The following is a 16,289-nucleotide window of genomic DNA, read 5'->3' on the forward strand; positions in this document are numbered from 1 at the left end:
TCCATTCCCTGAGGAACAAAGGTCTGAGCTGGAGGCGGTGGAGCAGGTTGTGGGGGGATTATTGACATTGCTCCAATTGTTTGATGGGGCCGGAGCAGGCCCCTCCGGAAGTTTCCCGACAAGGGAGTTCCATCTTTATGAGTCACTGATCGACATTCTTTAGCCCAATGCCGTCCTCTTTTGCATCGGGGACAAATTGTGGGAGGAGGAGATTTACCTTGAGGCACAGAATTTACGACAGGCATATTAGGAGTATCAACAGTACAATTTTTTGCAAAATGACCTGGCTTCCCACATTTAAAACAGTTTTTACTTTTAGCATTTGGCCCAAATCCTGCCTTAGTTAGGGCTGCAGCTATAGCTGCTCCCTGTAAATAAGATGATCCAATATCAGAACAAACTCGAATATAATCCTCTAAATTTCCTTTCCTTTTCCATGGACGTATAGCTGCTTGACAAATATTATTAGCATTTTCGAAAGCCAATTGTTTGACGATAATTGCTCCAGAAGGACCATCAGAAATAATTCTATTAACAGCCTGTAATAATCTATCCACAAAATCAGCATAAGGTTCATCTGCCCCTTGCCTTATTTTAGCAAGGTCTTCAGTCCTAGTGGAGGCAGGTAAATGTTTCCATGCATGTAGAGCTATATGACTGATCTGAGCATAAGCCACAAAAGGGAAAGCTAATTGATCCTGTAATAACTGATGTTGTCCTTCCCCAATCAACATCTCATAATTTACTAGCACATTATGTGCAGTATTTCTTTCAGCTTGTTCAGCAGCCTTTTCATAATATTCTGATTTCCAAAGTAAATAGTCGCCACCAGTGAGACAAGCACGAGCAATAGATTTCCAGTCTGCTGGAGGCAATGCTTCTGTTGCAATAGTATCCAACATAGTAATAGTGAAAGGGGCTGTAGGCCCATATTGTGCACAGGCTGCTTTTAAATCTTTCAAAACCTTAAAGGAGAGAGGCTGATATTCCCGATTATTTTGTTGTGGATTTTGAGGATTGGGTCGTTCCACCACCGGGCAGCAGAATAAAGGATCCTCCCCTCTATTAAGAGCTCCCCGTACTGCTTGTTGTAAAGGACTAAGCTTAGGAGGGATAGGGACAGAGACATGTAATTGCTGTAACCGCGGAAGAATATTTTCATCAGGATATTTTTCAGCCTCATATTTGGCTTCTTCACCCGCTAAATCAAAAGAAAAGTCATCATCATCAAGTGAATTAACACTTTTTATCCTCGGTGGCAACGGAGGAGCAGTAGCTACTGCAGCAACATGTTCTACAGATTTAGCTGTTAATTTTGGAACTGAATCATAAATTGGATTAAAACAATCTCTTATTAAATTCCACAAGCTAAAAATGGAAACTGAAACAGAAGATGGTCCATGAGCTTCATGATATTTAGATAATTCATCTCCTACACGAGTCCAAATTGCTAAGTCCACTGATCCTCCTTCAGGGAACCAAGGACAAGCATCATATACTAATTGCAAAAATTCCAGAAGTTGTGAGGTAGTTACCTTAGTTCCACGGGCTTTTAACATTGAAAGCAAAACCTGAGCAAATAAATCACGCTCCTTAGAGCCCTTTTGTCCCATATTATTTTACTTCTGACTCTTTCTCGAGTTACCGTCCTAAAAACGAAATTATTTCTTGTGGCCACACTATCTCACTCGAGAGTTCTACTTACCTGAAATCTTCCGAAATGCCTCACGCACTCAGGTCCCTGTGCGGGCGCCACTTGCCGCAGACCGGCTGCAGAAAGCTAGAAGTTCCTGGCGGTGAGGGGTAAGGAACTGAAAAGCACCAGTATGGGGTCAGAAGGGCCAAGACAACTGATGGTTGCAAGGCTAGTTTATTCAAAGAGCATGAATGTATATATAGGTTTAGTACGGAACGAATACCAGACAACAAATCAGCAAACCTTGTATTTCCACATAATTCTGTCGCCACTATCTATGCGCCATTATCTATGCGCCATTATCTATGCATCACTATCTATGCATCACTATCTATGCGTCAGCATGCCTTATGGGCCGTTCTTTGGAGATACAGACTTCCCCCTCAGGGCAGCACGTCCTTCTTCTGGGGAGCAACCAGGGGCTCTTAGATCCAGAGCAGGCACCTGGAACGAAACTGGCCGCAAGCCATTTTCCTTTTTTACGCTCAATACCGCAGCGTCAGGAGTGCATACCAAGAAAGAGACAAGCAGTTCTCCGCAAAGCAGAAAGCTGAATAAGCTTACAGCTTGGGGGCCACCACAAAACTCCAACTTTCACTCTTCACTCAGAGATACGTGCCTTGGTGTGTTTCTTGCTGGCTTCTCCTTGTGAACTCTGTTGTCTTATGACATTAAACTTGATCGTGCTTAGGTCTTTTCTTCCTGTCTGTTTTAAGTAGGTCTGATAAATATTAATCTGTATTTTTACTAAGATCCTATATTTTAACTGAGAAGAGTGTGATTAACTGAACTAGACAGGGTTATTCTGGGCGATAGGATAGGAAATCATTTACCTATAATATCCACAAGCCTAACTTTGTTTATGAAACACCATTATTTCATAATTTAGGTATCTTGATTTCAGAAGACACATTAGAGACAAATATTCTGTACTTTGAAAGAGTTGTTGCCAACTTTATGACAACTCACACATTAACAGCAAAACAGGTGTATTTTCACTACAGTTATCTGTCTTAATAATCCATGTCATCATATTCACCCATGTATCTTAGATTTGTATGCTATGATATCACTTCCTGGTCATTCAGAACCAGCCATTTCACACCTTTCCCCACACTGCATACAATAGCAGATTATTCTTCAGTTATATTAAGCTCTGGCAAGGTTTTTTTTTTAAAGATGTTATTTTAGAAATCCTTTTAGAACTATTCGGTTTATAAAATGTTTCTGATATTTAGTCATTTCATAAATTACAGCAGGAATTGATGAATCCCAGAGTAAAATGGAAGAGAGAAAAAAGAACTAGGATGACTTTAACTCCACTTTTCTGCTGCTTGTGCAGAAATTCCAGAATAACCTTCTATTAGTAGTTGAAGCCATCGTCAACACAAAGCAGTTGAGAGTCCTGGCAAGAGATTGAAAGGATGTGTAATAGGATTTAGGACAGACTTTTCTAGCATAATTATTAATAGCACCCTCTTTCACCCTGTTAAGTGTTGTAGTTTGTATGATAAATTGTAATGACACTGTAAGAATTGGTAAAGAAATGAATGCAAGATAAAGACGTTAGAGGACTAAAGTTCTTGATGAGGCTCAGAAGGCAAAGTGTGAGTGTAAGACATTCTGTACTAAATGGACAGAGATCATACCAGGTAGTATGGAAATTTAATGATTTCAAAGATGGAGTAGTTCTTAGATGTCTAGGATGTGAATGGAGAGTTTGAAGTAAAAACATTGATGGTTTTTTAGACCAACGGAAGTAAAAATTGTGTATCTTAAGATATCAGATATATCTTTATTAACATTGTTGAAATGGCTCTGGATGGCTTGATTGGGGTAGAGGGGAAGACTTTGAACCAAGAAACAAAGATTCAGTGACTGGGGGTGGAGAGAGGGGTGACTCTAGAGGCTACTTAATGTATCACAAAAAGGAAGGTGGTGGTAGGACGGTAAGCCACCTGGCATGGGTCTTAAAGGCTGATGAGTTTCAAATGCTGATAGATATAGGGTGGCTCGGATATGACAGTAGTTAGGAGAGGCAGTTATCTTAAAGCACAAAAAAGGAAGTACTGTAGTATTCTGGCCATAGGGAAAACAGCCAAGTTTCAGATTGGGCCAAGGAGGTAGAGACAGATTTTGTGAATTGGTTGAATATGTAGAGGAATTTTACAGCGAACTGCTAGTTCCGGATGTTTTCAGAGGAAATAGTTGGGAAGGAAAATCAGTGGAAGAGTGAATTAAGAGAAAGAAACCAAGAACTGTGTAGTATTCTAGAGCAGGAAAAAAATGGGATAACTGTGTTTTTAATGGTTGTAGATGATACAGATTACATAGTCATTTTAAGAGATTTACTGACTTCAGGGTTCAGAATAAACTTGGCTTAAAATGGTTTGAAAATTCAGTGTATGCTGTCCAGGTGTTTTTAGCTTTGATTGACGTAAAATGGACCCCTATTATTCAATAGTGGGGAAAATACTGCACTGTTAGAAGACAAAGTTGTCATTATTTAGCTGGGATGGTCTTGGGAAAGTCACCAAACATCTTTCAATTGTAGTTTCCTTATCAGTAATTGATGTTCTGCCATGAGGCTTCTTGTGAGAATAAAATGAGGCTGATTTATGTCAGTGTATTGTGATACAAAATATTTTAGTCATGCTTGGTTTATGATAAAATTCAAAGCTCACCTTTCAGTGAGGCTTAATGTGGTTTTGAATCTGTATTTTGTGTTTGTATTTTGTATTTATAGATATTGTATGGAATTCTAGAATACATCATGTTAAAATTTAAGTTAAGGCTGGAGAAAGTTATAAGGAGAAGGATTCTGAGAGGTTACGTTTTGAGCCAAGAAAGACCTTGCCAAGCATATGTAATGTCCCTTACCACAAATTAATCATGTTCTTTTAAAATGTGTATTAGAGAATTTACCATAAGAAAATGCTGCTTAGAATAAAATGCTGAGGTTAATAAAAATAACTCATTTGGACATTTTTAGTTGATTTCTTTTGATATCAGTATCTCTTCTAGCTAGGGAGTAGAATGACCATGCAAAGAAGCATAGCAGTTCAGAATAGTTCCACATATTCTCTGACATAATTCACGCAAAAGAGAAAAATAAAGGCATGTAATGAGTGTCTCTTTCTCATTTTTTGTTGTTTCTTTTTTTACCATTAAATTGTTGGCAACTCTTTGCTTATCTCTCAAATTATATTTGCTGGTTCATGAAATACAAACCTCTTGAATCACTAATTTAACTTAAAGTCTGACATCATTAGGAAGTAGCAGACCACATTTGCTCTTCAGTTTTCCATTATCAGCTCCTGCTGATGGCTTACCGAAAAACAGGTGGTCAAAGTTAACTATTATTTGAAAAACATCTGTTCAATGTGAGGCAAACTCACTTAGCTTTCCTTAAAGTATGTACAGCTTCTTCCAATCACGTTTAATGCAGGAACTTCTCTCATACGAGATACTAGCTAGATACTTATGGTAGGCTTGTGTCCCTCCCTGTCCCGTCCCCCCCCCCCACCAAAAAAACCCCCAAGATTAAATGTTTTTGGATATCAGGAACTGTGGCAAGCACTTTTTGTATCCACTATACCACCGTCCACAGTAAAATGCATATATTCAACATTTAGTAAATAGTTGACAAATAATGTTAATCACCTCACACCAGTCAGAATAGCTATCCTCAGAAAGTCTACAAATAACAAGTCTTGGAGAGGATGTGGAGAAAAGGGAACCCTTGTACACTGTTGGTGGGAATGTAAATTGGTGCAGCCACTATGAGAAACAGTATGGAGTTCCTTAAAAAACTAAAAATAGAACTACCATATGATCTGGCAATTCCACTCCCGGGTATATATGTGGAAAAAATGGAAACACTAATTTGAAAAGATACATGCCCCCTAGTGTTCTTAGCAGCAGTGTTTACAATAGCCAAGATATGAAAGCAACCCAAATGCCCAATGGATGAATGGATAAAGAAGATGTGGTATATGTATACAATGAAATATTACTCGGCCACAAAAAAGTGAAATCCTGCCATTTGCAGTAATGTGGATGGACCTAGAGAATATTATGCTTAGTGAAATAAGTAAGACAAAGAAAGATGATACTGTATGATATCACTTGTAATGTGGAATCTAAACAGTAATACAAATGAATGTATATGCAAAACAGAAACAGACTCACAGATATAGAAAACAAACTAGTGCTTACCAAGGGGGGAGGGGCAAGGTAGGGCTATGGGATTAAGGGAAACAAACTACTATGTCTAAAATAGATAAGCAAGAAGGATATATTGTATAGCACAGGGAATTATAGCCATTATCTTGTAATAACTTTTAATGGAGACTTATCTGTAAAAATACTCGATGACTATGCTGTACACCTGAAACTAATGTAATACTGTAAATCAACTATATTTCAATAAAAATTTTTAAATAATACAAATGAATCTATATACAAAACAGAAACAGATTCACAGACAGAAAACAAACTTATGGTTACCAAAGGAGAGAAGGAGTGGGAGAGGGACAGGTTAGGAGTGTGTGACTAACAGATGCAAACTATTATACTGTATATAAAATAGATAAGCAACAAGGATTTACTGTATAGCACAAGGAATTATATCAAATATCTTGTAGTAACCTATAATGGAATATAATCTGAAAAAGAAAAACTAAATCACTATGCTGTACACCTGAAACTAATACAATATTGTAAATCAACTATACTTCAATTAAAAAAAAATTTTTTTTAATGGTAGAATTTTGAATCCCCAGGATTTTGTTTCTTTGATTAGAAGTAAATCAGTATTTTTCTGAAATATTTATTGTTCATTAGTATTTCCTTTAAAAGTCTTAAAATTCATTTATGTATATAATGCAACACCATTCAAAATCTTAGGGATTGATTTTGAAATTGCTGAAGTGATTGAGAAGAACAAATTACACTTAGAAAATTCTGAAAATGAAAAGTAACAAGGGACTCACTCTACCAATTAATAGGCTGTGCGTAAAGCTACAGAAAATACTAATGCACGTGATTGGCTCAACAACTGGCAAATGGATCAGTTGAACACAGACAGACCTAAGTATAGATGATAATTTAATTTGTTAAAAAACGTGTCGTGCCTGTTTCTTTCTCTTCATAATTGTCACTTGATTAACAACTTGAAAAAAATGCAGAACTTTAACTCCTATCATGCACCAAAGTCTAAATGTAGTAGAGAATTAAATATAAACAATGATGTCATAAAACTATTAGAAAAAATTATATGAAAAATTATTGGATTTGAGAATTATAAAAGTTAAAAAGCAAACTTAAAGCAAATATTTCACTTATTTAAAAGCCTTTAGTATTTAGCCTTTTACCATTATATAATATCTATTTTCTGTTTATTGCTTTTAATCTTAAATGCCAATTTTATGTTAATATTACCACTTCAGCATTTCTGGTTTTGTTTATTCGCCTAGTATTTTCTTGATCCATATCTTTATTTTCTTCTTTTTATAAGCCAAATTTTATTTAAGTAATATATGTACATGATTTTTTAGAAAAATCAAAGAGTACAGTGACCAAAATTGCAGTCGGTCATGTCTTTCCCTACCCATTCCCAGTCCTGCTCCTCAGAGTAATGTTTTTATTTCTTTTAGCTTTTTCTTCTGATATTTATTCTACATAATTATTTAGTGTCATTTTTGGCAGCAGTTTGCTAATTGAATATGATGAACAGAAAGTATTAAGTACAAGCAAACCTTAGAAAGACATATACAAAATAGAGGGCAGTAACCCCCTAAAAACATTAGGGGCCCCATGGCCACCTCAGTTAAGTATTTGGGCATTCAGTGGTTGGGGCATGTCATCAAAATAGTGAACTAGTGTGATGTTTTATGGAATGTAAAGATGATCAAGATATCTGTGCACTGTTTTGGTGGTCAGACTCAAGTGTTGCCCCTGGTGGCCCCCACCTCCTGCTATTCATGTTCTTGACCCATCCCTTTGAGTGTGTTGAGACCTGTGACTTGCTTCTAACCACCAATTATAGCAAAGGTGATGGGAGGGCAATTCTGTGATTACACTATGTTATGCAAGACGCTATCTTGCTAGCAGGTTTGCTCTCAGGATTCTCCTTGTTGGCTTGACAGGTAATTGATCATGTTGGAGAAGCCCATGTGGCAAGGAACTTCTTGGCCCTGAGTTGTTTCCAGCCAGTAGCCAGCAGGAGGTCAAGGCCCTCAGTCGACAACCAACGGCAAGGAAAGAAATTCTCCCAACAACATAAGTGAGCTTAGAAGTAGATTCTTTCCCATTTGAGCCTCCAAATGAGAATGTAGCATAGTGAATATCTTGATTGCAGCCCTGTGAGACCCTAAGCAGAAGATTCAGCTGAGCTGTATCTAGATTCCTGACTCTCACAGATTGTGAGATGTAGATAACCAAGACAACTGTTTATGACAGAAAGCAGGAAAATTAACACAGTGCTGAAGCAACACTGTGAAAGTTATACTTTTGTCCATTCCAGGTAAAAACAACTTACTTTGAGTGGTCCTTGTTAATTGGAGAAAAAGGCACTAGCCAGGTTAGTAGCTGCTTATGAAGTGCCAGGGTCTGCAACTGCCGTGAAGGTCACCACCTGATTAAGCTTATGATGATCCATAGTTGTTCTCCAGGATCCATCTGACTTCTCTGTTGGCCAAACTGGTGAGTTTAATAGGGGTATGCTAGGTTTCACTGCCTTTGCCTCTTTGAAGTTTTTGATTAAATTCTGTAATTCCCCTGGGGATGTAGTATTGCTTCTAGTTTATTATCTTGGTAAAGAGAGGAAGTTCCATGAACTTTGCTTTAGACATTCCTACCATAATGTCTCTTATCCCACGGGTCAGAAAGTTAATGTGGGGTCCTTTCAGTTGCCAAATATGCCTCTTCCAAGTATATATCAGAAACCAGGGAAATAGCCACAGGGTGAGTCCCTGGACCATTTGGGCTCACTTTCAGTCAGACTGGAGTTAAAACCCCATGTATCACCTGACCCATGTATCATGTATCACCATAAGCCTCTAATTTAACTTGTGGACCACAGTGTCAGGAAATAAGGGCGATTCAGAGACAGTGTCTATTAATAAGAGTATTTGCTTTTTACAGTACATAGTACCTCTGATTAATGGCTGCAAGTCTCTGGGGAAGGATTAGAGGAGGGTGTATGGTGTGACTTGCAATAGCTGTGCAGGGTCCTTTTTCAGGGGACCTGGTTTCCACTTTGTTCAACTGACTCTGGATCTGTGAGCTAACCCAGGTTTAGTAACTGGTGAGAAGGCTATATAACTCTCCAATGTGTTGGAGACAAAGTTAGACTTCTGGCTACCAGACCTAGAGTTTTTCCTGTTATATAAATTAAACAGTATTCTACTAGGCTGCCCACCTGTTTTGTTCCTAGGGACACTGTAATCAGCTGCTGCCAAAAATTTCTGTGGGCCAAATCATTCTGGTGACAAGTACATCCCTGCCTCCCTTTACAGATAATGTACCCACCTTGTCTTTGATGATTAAGTATAGCCACTTGGGCTGTATTAGCTTGGCTCTCATCATCTCCATTGATGATCTTCTTAATGACCACATCCCCTACACTCATACCAGGCTCACAAAGGAGAGTAACCACAGACCTTTGTAAGAATGGGAGATGTAGCTCCTCCCTTCACTAATTGCTTTCTGGGCCCTTTTGTGTAACATAGTTGAGGAATAGCAGTATGAAATTCTCACGTGATAAATCCAGTCCAACTCCCTAAATCATTAGATTCTTTCCTCCCTCCATCCATATCAATGCCAGGAAAGCTCTGGCATCTCAACCTTTAAATCCAACTTTTAGTGCACCAACTAGATAATTAATAATTAGAGCCATTTTCAGGTGCATGGACTAATGTAGTAAATCTGATATCTCTACTAAGTGCACCCATGTCAATTAATTTGTCCTGATGTAGCATTATATTTCATCCTCTTTGGTCAAATACTTCAGGAATCTACTCCACACATGGTTCTCCAATTTCTGTTGGGTATGTAAGCTATTTCCTCTTGGGTCATAGTGTGTACCTGTACCCCTGGAGCATGCTGAGGTTTGACCGTAGTTATGGATCTAATGGCAAAAGGAGTTGGTTGTGGTGGGTCTTCAGGAGAATGAGCATCCTCCTTCAAGGCATCTGCCCGTGTGAGATCATCAGAAGGTTTTCAAGCCATGGCAGGCTAGTGTTCTTAGATGCTGGAAAGCAAGCTACTTCCACTGGTATGAGAGGCTCCCAATTAGTGGTGAGGGGCTAAGGGAGTGGGAAAGAGGTCAAAATTGTTAGTTTCATCTAAGACCAACTAGATATCTCCATTCTAATTTCAGGATCTCATTATTTCCCGATCAAGGTTTTATTTTTCAAATGAGAAACTTGATGAGATTGAATTCAGCTGTTTTTGTAATTCAGCAACCTACACAATTAAATTTTTAGCTTGACTTTCGGCAATATCAGCCCCATACGTATAAGAAGAGATTCTTCCAGGGGAATCATGGAAGCTCTCTGGTTCTCACACTGTTACTTAAGCTGAGAGTTAATGGACTTGAGCTTGTCATTTTCTAAGTGCTCAGTTGTACACAGAAGTATCTATCTCATACTGTTGTCCTCACAGTTATCACTACTGCTGTAATAGCAAACATAGCAGCCACTTAAGTTCCCAAGGCATGTGCTTGAGTTGACACTTCATCACAATGAACCACAGGTGTTAGCTTCACTGATTTTCTGAAACTACTGTATGCCATAGATTACTAGCATCCCATTTCCTTGGCGAGCAGCTCAGCCCTGTGCTTAATCCCAAGGGCATGACCAAACCAGTCCCCAAATCTTATCTTTACTGGTTTATCATCTGGAACCACTCCTGGGACTAATTCTGTACCAGTCTGGATTCAATCAGGAGTCGAAACTACAGAGTAATTTGAATTGGTAATATGCATTATACATAATTGCTAAACTATGATAGAAGAGTTAACTAAAAGATGTAAAAATAACACTAAGTCTCCTAGGGCTGAAGGAGATTTCTCAAGGAAAGACAGCCTTGGAAGAGAGGGGTTCCCTTCCCCAGGCGGGGGTTCAGACCTTGTTGGAGAAAGTGGACTTAAAGCCTGTTGAATGACAGAGAAGTTCACTGGATTGCCTTAACCAGAGCTGGTTCACAGTTTCTGGGCAGCAGGAAACAATATTCTGAGGTACAGTCATGTTCAGCATGGTAGACAGTTGTACAGTGAAAGATGAGGCACTGCTGCCAGCATGAGACCTGAAGCATGCCAGTGTCTCTGTCAGTAGGGCTGCATCAGGAGGGTAATCACTAATCCCAGGCTGGAGTACAAGGTTGCCAAAGGACTGCATACTCTTGGCGTGAGCCTGGGACAAACACCACTGGATTTCCTTTTATGCGCTTGCTGCTATTGGACTATGCAGCAAGAGCAAGAAAAGCTACACTCTGCCCTATCGAAACCAGGAAGAGAAACCCCTTTCCTTCTGCAGTGTCCTTCCAGAGCTCTATGCTAATAAAGCTTAAATAGTGCTTACTGTGAAAGAGAAATGCTTATCAAGTCCAGTTCATTATTATAGAGCAGATACTGAAGGGTAGCTTTGGAGCCGAGGCACAGTAAATTGATAACTGATGAAGAGGCTTTCCTTAAATGTCTGGTGTTGGCAGCTATTTGCCTTCTTAAGAGAGAGGCATTGAATGCAGATTGGATGCTCTGTATGTTGAGGTGGAGTTTGTATAGATTATCTGACTTTAACTGTTGGTCCTGACATTTATGAGATTTTCTCTTTTTCCTTGGAATTTATGAATTTTATCTTGACTTGCTTATATGTGTCATTTTCCCATTAATTCTGGCAACAACTAGATAAGCTATGTTAATGTACAGATGTAAATCTTTCACTGATCAGGTGGTTTTTCCTCTTAAAATGATCAGTTTAATTGTATTCTCTTTTTTCCCCTTCTTAAACACCTGTACTTGTTAGTCTTAGATATATCTACCAAATCTTTTACCCCTTACCTCATGAATTCCATTTCTGTATTTTTATTTTGTGTTGAGATTTTTTTTCCCCATTCAACTTCCAGGACGTTAAATTCATTCTCTGTAGTGATTATTCTTAGGTTGATCCAATGAATATTTAAATTTGATAGTCTTTTTTTTTTTTTAGACTTCCAGAAAGTCTTTTTATGCTTTAAATCTCCCATCTGTTTCATATATACCCAATTTACTTTTTCTTTTCTCCTTCTTGATTGCTGAGTCTTTTAGGCATATTATTTTGCTTTGACTTCTTAAGGCTCTTTTCAATTTGGGTGGTCAAATCCAAATTATTAGGATCCCTCCATTGGCACAAATTCATATATAATAGGTGTTGCCATGGTCTCCATTCCTGTGAGTATCACACTAACCAACAGTTCTGTTAATTGGATAATGTTTTCCCAGGCTTAGGAGTAGGAGGCAACTCAGCTTATTGTAATAGTCCCCTGCAATTCCTCTGAGGCCAAGAATATAAAAACTTTACATTAAGAGAATTGATATTTAAAATGTCATTTTAATTTATCTGTACCATTTTATTTAGACATCGCTATTACAGTACTCAGCTTCAGACCTAGTTAGGTTATCAGATTAAACTGAAAAGTATACTTGTTGACAGAAGCTTTCTATTTCACAGGCTGAATAATACAAAACAAAAGAAAAACAAAACTAAGATTAGCATCAAGTAAAAGTATGAAATGGGAGTTATTTTTCTGAAAATGGCATTGAAATGATATTACAATCTGTGATTCCATTCGTAACTCTGGAATAAAATCTGGCCTGTCATGTGATGTCACACCATTTATCTGAGCTTAAAAACAAATTTCTCTAAGTTTAGGCGATAATATAGTTGTGTAAAAGGACAGTGATATGATCATATTGGCCAGAAACTGCAGTTAGTTAAAACACAAAAATCAACAAGAAGAAAAAGCAGCCTTTAGAGAACTCTGAAAACCAAGAACATTTAGCTCATATCTGAGGGTAAAATAACAGTCTAGTTTCATGGAGTAATAAAGAACTCTTAGTCTACCTATGTAGTATTTATTTTTTTATTTGCATTCACAGAAAGCATGTATATGATATTACTAAGGGCTATGGTGAAAAAAATCATCTAAATATTAATTTATTATATAGTGATTCTTGGTTGGGAAGAGGGAGGGCCCTTTATTCATTTAAGATTCCTAGTTAGGGTCTTTAGTTTATGAAGAAACTATATTGCCATCTGCTTGTATTTCTCCAAAGCAAATGAATCTACTCTTAAGCAACAGTATAGAATACTAATTCCCTATGACCTTGTCTGTTTAACCAAGGTCCTATCAAATGGTCTGCCGAAAGAAGTATATTTATCTAATAGAGTTTGAAGAATGTGCACTCAGTGTACTATGTAGATATCCATATTGAATTGATTATCTTTTTTTTAGGTTTAGTTTATAAGAAGCTTAGAGGCAGATTTAAAACTCATTTTTAACCATGACATTGACTGTTCTGTTTCACATATTTCTATTTCCTCTTCTTATCCTTGACATTTTCTTTTGTTTTCTCTTTAGTTTTTCTTTCTCAGTTTTTAAAATATTATACTCCTAACTACTACAGATTTCTTCTTATACTGTAATATGATAAAATCATACAGCAAATGTCATTATATTTATCATTTGACTGTTATCTGTGATTCAGATGCTGGCTTATGGTTTCCCTTTAAGGATCTGTGGCTAAGTTCTCAGAGATTTTCATTTTAGTAAAGTCTTACGTTTAAACTTCTTGGAATGAATCAAGGGCAAACCTGTCAGTGTCACAGTTTGAATTTTTGCATATCTGTTTGTATGCTACTATAAATGCATGTGTGTGATACCATTTACTTTAAAAGTAGAATCATACATTTCTCTTTTTACTTAATATGTCACAAATAACTTACTGTATCATTAGTGCTAACGTATCAATACAGCTCATTTGTATAGTTACATTTTATTCTAGTTTGGTGAAACCTTCTTTTATAGACATTTAAATTGATAATATTTTTGCCGCAATCAACAGTACTTACAGTATCCATGCAGGTGAGTATTATTTCTGTGTAGGAAGAAGGCTGCATATAAATATTTATAGCCAGAGGGGCAGATTTTGGCAGAGATGACTGGCCACTTAGCAAAAATTTATTTTTCTTTTTTCATTGTGGAGAAAGTTCCAGGAGGGTACTGGCCAAAACAGACTTCATGTTTCTGCTCCCCTTTTATCTAGATGTGGCTAGTTTACAAGTTCTTGCCATTGAAGTATTAGAGAGAGTGATATGTACTACTTCCAAAGCTGAATTACAGAAATCTGCCATGCTTTTCTGTGTTTACTTCTTCCATCAGCTGGATATTGACTTTTCAGGATCAACCTTAGAAACCTCTTAGGATAATAGAGCCTCTGTCAGGTTAGGTCCCAGAATGATTGTGTGACTATACCTTGTATTTTAGATGTTCTAAGGCTATGACCTTCTCTTTGAGAGGCTGTGGGTATGTTATTAGAAATGTTTCTTCTTGTAATCTTGGAGTAATATCTTTCCTTGCTCCCTAATTGAGGACAACCAACATTTAAATGTAATGTGTGTTTCTTAAGGTGGAAGCTTAAATCATTGATTTAGAACTTCTTTTATTATAAAGTATGTGAAGCTATAAATTTCCCTCTAAGCACTGTTTTACCTGCATTCTACAAATTTTGATATGTTGTATTTTCATTATCATTCACTTCAAAATATTCCATAATTACCAGAACATTTGGGGATATTTTAGGTAACGTTTTTGTTACTGATGTCTAATTTAAATCCATAATGGTCTGAGATTTTCCATCCTTAAAAACTCATAAAGACTTGCTTTTTGGTCTTTTGGTGCATGTTCAATGTGTACCTAAAATGAATGTGTATTCTCTAATTGTTGGTGTTGTGATTATACATGTTGATTAGGTCATGTTTATTAGCAGTGCTGTTCAGATCTTCTATATGTTTGCTATTTTTTGTTTGCGTGTTTGCTTCTGTTATCAGTTACCAATAGACATACAGTAAAAATCTCAACTATGGTTATCGATTTGCATATTTTTCCTTTCAGTTCAGTTTTTGCTTTATGTATTTTGGGACTCTTGTTATTTGGTACTTAAAAAATTATAATTGTTTTATCTTCCTGATGAATTTAGTACTTTATTATTATAAAGTATGTTTTTTTAGTAATGTAAACACTGACATTTATTTATTATTTTATTTATTTATTTATTTATTTATTTATGGCTGCATTAGGTCTTCGTTGCTGCGCGCGGACTTTCTCTAGTTGCAGTGAGCGGGGGCTGCTCTTCCTTGTGATGCGTGGGCTTCTCATTGAGGTGGCTTCTCTTGTTGTGGAGCATGGGCTCTAGGCGCAGGCTTCAGTAGTCGTGGCTCGTGGGCCCTAGAGCACAGGCTCAGTAGTTGTGGCACACGGGCTTAGTTGCTCCGTGGCATGTGGGATCTTCCCAGATCAGGGCTCGAACCTGTGTCCCCTGCATTGGCAGGCAGATTCTTAACCACTGTGCCACCAGGGAAGTCCCATAAAATATGTTTTTTTTTATGTTTGTAATTCCTTGTTTTGATTTCTTTGTCTGCTGTAAACATAGTCATAACAGCTTTTTTTATAGTTAATGTTTGCATGGTATACATTTTTTCTCCCTTTTAGTGCAACCTATCTGTGCTATTATATTTAAAGTGTGTCTCTTGTAAATATCATGTGATTGATTTTTATTCAGTCTGGGTAGTTTTCTTTCAAGAGGAGTGTTTATTAGTCTATCTGCTTGGTTTTGTTTTCTTTGAGAAGTTTTTATGTTGCTTTTATTTGAAAGATACCTTTTGGCCAGATACAAAATTCTAGATGGGTAGTTTCTTCTTTTTTATTTCCTCTACCTTTATTGAGATAAAATTGACTATAAGATTGTGTAAGTTTAAGGTGTACAGTGTGTTGATTTGATACATTTGTATGTTGCAAAATAATTACCACCATAGCTTTAACTGACATCTCCATCCCTTCACATTATTACCATTTGTTTTTTCTGTTGAGAACATTTAAGATGTACTCTTTTAGCAACATTCAAGTATATAATAGAGTATTATTAGCTATAGTCACTGTTCTGTATGTTATATCCCCAGAATTTGTTAATCTTTCAACTGGAAATTTGTACCCTTTGACCAACTTCTCACCATTTCCCTTACCCCCAAGCCCAGGTAAATACTACTCTGTGTCTATTTCTCTTGAGTTTGGCTTTTTTTTTTAGATTCCACGTATAAGTGATATCATATAGTATTTGTCTTTCTCTGACTTACTTCACCTAGTACAGTGCCTTCAGGGTTCATCCAAGTTGTTGCAAGTGGCAAGATTTCCTCCTTTCTCATGGACGAATTAGTATTCCATTGTGTATATACATACACCACATTTTCCTTATCCATTCATCTTTTAACAGACACTGAGGTTGTTTCCATATTTTGGCTATTGTGAATGCAGTGAACATGGAAGTGCAGATATT

General features: G+C 37.2%; 1 protein-coding gene across 3 annotated transcripts in view; it reads left to right on the forward strand.

Moving 5' to 3' along the window:
• STAG1 (STAG1 cohesin complex component) overlaps positions 1–16,289 on the forward strand; it is a gene marked incomplete at its 3' end in the record, with an annotated part of 436,193 nt that overhangs the window by 165,909 nt on the left and 253,995 nt on the right. The gene's annotated exons all lie outside the window — the stretch shown is intronic.

The sequence above is a fragment of the Balaenoptera borealis genome, assembly GCF_965194805.1.
Source record: "Balaenoptera borealis genome assembly, chromosome: 5".
In the NCBI taxonomy this organism is placed as follows: domain Eukaryota; kingdom Metazoa; phylum Chordata; class Mammalia; order Artiodactyla; family Balaenopteridae; genus Balaenoptera; species Balaenoptera borealis.